This window comes from Branchiostoma belcheri, unplaced genomic scaffold, assembly GCF_001625305.1.
Source record: "Branchiostoma belcheri isolate BF01 breed outbred unplaced genomic scaffold, Haploidv18h27 scaffold1261, whole genome shotgun sequence".
NCBI classification, from domain to species: domain Eukaryota; kingdom Metazoa; phylum Chordata; class Leptocardii; order Amphioxiformes; family Branchiostomatidae; genus Branchiostoma; species Branchiostoma belcheri.
Genome location: NW_017802671.1, coordinates 1 through 2,539, shown reverse-complemented (window position 1 = coordinate 2,539; position 2,539 = coordinate 1). Strand labels below are relative to the sequence as shown.

At 45.4% G+C, this 2,539-nt stretch overlaps 1 pseudogene; it reads left to right on the top strand.

Moving 5' to 3' along the window:
• Positions 1 to 228: 228 nt before the first annotated feature.
• On the top strand, positions 229 to 2,519 carry LOC109463484 (annotated as a pseudogene).
• Positions 2,520 to 2,539: the final 20 nt, after the last annotated feature.

The window sequence follows — 2,539 nt, the reverse complement described above, 5'->3', positions numbered from 1 at the left end:
TCGTAGCAGTAAAGGACATACTAGTAAATCACTGTCATTGAGATATTGAAAATCTACTATATTGGAGAGAGATGATAACAGATTACTTCTTTAGCTGGTGTGCAATTTACAGGATAGAAGGTAGTGTGCGGTTATTTCACTTTTAAACTTTATTCATTCAACCAACCTTGCAGTACACACATGCATTTGTATTGAACTGAATTGTGTTGATCTTACATTTCCGAACAGAAAGAAAGAGATTGACAAGCAAGCACAGCACATTGAAGACTTGAAGACTGAACTGCAACGTCACCGCGACATCACAAACGGTCTAACAGAAACACTCACTTCCCAGAGAGCTGACTACGAAGCTCTACAGGCTCAAGTCGTGTTACTGACAGGCCAAGCTCAACCTGTAGCCGCACCGACTAAAGCCAAACGCAGTGACTCTCAAGGGGACAAATTGAGAATAGATCGTCTCTACTCTGAGATTGTTACTGAAGTAGAAAACTCCGTAACCCCGACGATCGATCGTTGATTAATTGACCCCCGCAAACAGCGACAAACCCCGTCAACAAGCCACCGGCAAACACAACCACCAAGTCATCGGCCAACCCTGCCACTCAGACTCCGACAAGCCCCGCCGCCCAGGCACAGACAGGCCCCGGCGCCCAGTCACAGGCAGGATTCGCCACCCAGCCCCAGGGAAACAGGGCGCCAACACCAACCGAGAAAACAAGAGGTGAAGCGACGCAAGTCAGAGTCTTCGCGGACTCCTTATGGAATGACGTTGATCCGAACAAACTGTACAGACACAAAGTACCAACATCGTGAAATCCACAACAATACCAAGAGCTACAGAGAAGATCAGCACTTCCCCGGACACCGCCACCGAGCTAGTCATCATTCATACTGGATCGAACGATATGGACAACACAAAGTCCCGCCCAGATAGTGTAGACATATGTGTTGAGCAGACGCGCAAACTGATCGACTCTGCAAAATCGTCCTACCCAAATGCGAAGATCGCGATGTCCCAGGTCCTACCGAGAGGGACAAATATGGAGTCAAGGCTCAATAGAAACATAGCGTCGTATAACACCATCATCGAGAAGTCATGTCAGGAGGACAATAAACTCACGTACATCAGACATCGGCTACTATCGTCGGACAGGACGCTGTACAAACCTGACGGCATACACATCAGACCCGACACAGGGGTCCGCCTGATGGTCGCCGACGTGAAACGTACACTGCGGCACCAAGAGGACGCCACAGCTAGCAGACAGCGCTGGAACCCTGATAGACAACCCTGCACAACCAGAGAGGAAAACATCGATGCGAGCCAGCGAAAACTACAGACAACCCGACCAGTGTTCTCACCGCCACCGTCCTGGAGGAACCCAGCACACCGACCGCCGCCTCACTGGACCGGCTGGAACAGCCAGGCAGGACCGACGTGGGAAGAAACACAGAACAAACGACACGCAGTAGAAAAAACTGGTCAACATGTTGACGGACTTTCTGAAGTACTGAATCTAATCGGACACCTAAAGTGAAATATACAATATGTGAACAACATGCACCCAAGAGACTACTCAGGTGACAAACTTCCATTTCCCTAACAATAATAACATTATATTAGTAGTACCCATCATTCATATTCTACATTCTACACAGTTCACTATGTATATATTATGTTTCTATGCCGTGGCTTTTATGCTACCACAATGATTTGTATTGATTCACTCTACATATATGTTTATATGCTCGTGTTGTTGCTTAGTATTGCTCACAATCCTAAAATGTCAATCCAAAAGGTAGCCCTCAAGTTCTGCTCGTGGAACATTCAGGGCGGCCTTAGACGTAAAAGCCAGGATGAAGATTTTAATTCGTATTTAGAAGATTTTGACTTTGTTTGCATGCAAGAAACATGGCCTAAACCAGGAGAAAACTTTAGAATAGAATCATTTAGTTATTTTAGAAGTGACAGAGATTTAAAAAAGAAGTCCAAAAGGAATTCAGGTGGTGTAGTTATCATGTTCAAACAGAAATACGCCAAAGGCATTACCAAACTCCCCACGAAGCACCCTGACTTTCTGTGGTGCAGACTTGACAAAACGTTCTTTGGCCTAGAACGGGACCTTTTCGTCGGAGGCGTTTACTTCTCTCCTGAATATTCAACAACTTTCGAAACAAACAACAATCAGCTCTTTGAAATTTTACATGACGATATTAGTAGATTATCCAACCAAGGAAATATTATGCTGCTAGGCGACCTAAACGCTAGAACAGCTTCTTTACAAGAGATCATAATCCAAGACGATTGTCTCAACCACAATCTGATAGACTTCAAAAACGATATCCGACACAGGGCGAGTTGTGACAACGGTGTTAACAAATATGGCAACCAACTTATAGAGCTCTGTTCAGCAGCTGACCTCACTATCGTAAACGGCCGAGTGCCAGGAGATTCAACTGGAAAGCTCACTTGCCACAAATACAACGGCTCAAGTTTAGTTGACTACTGTATTGTTAGTTCGGAGTTCATCACAAAAGT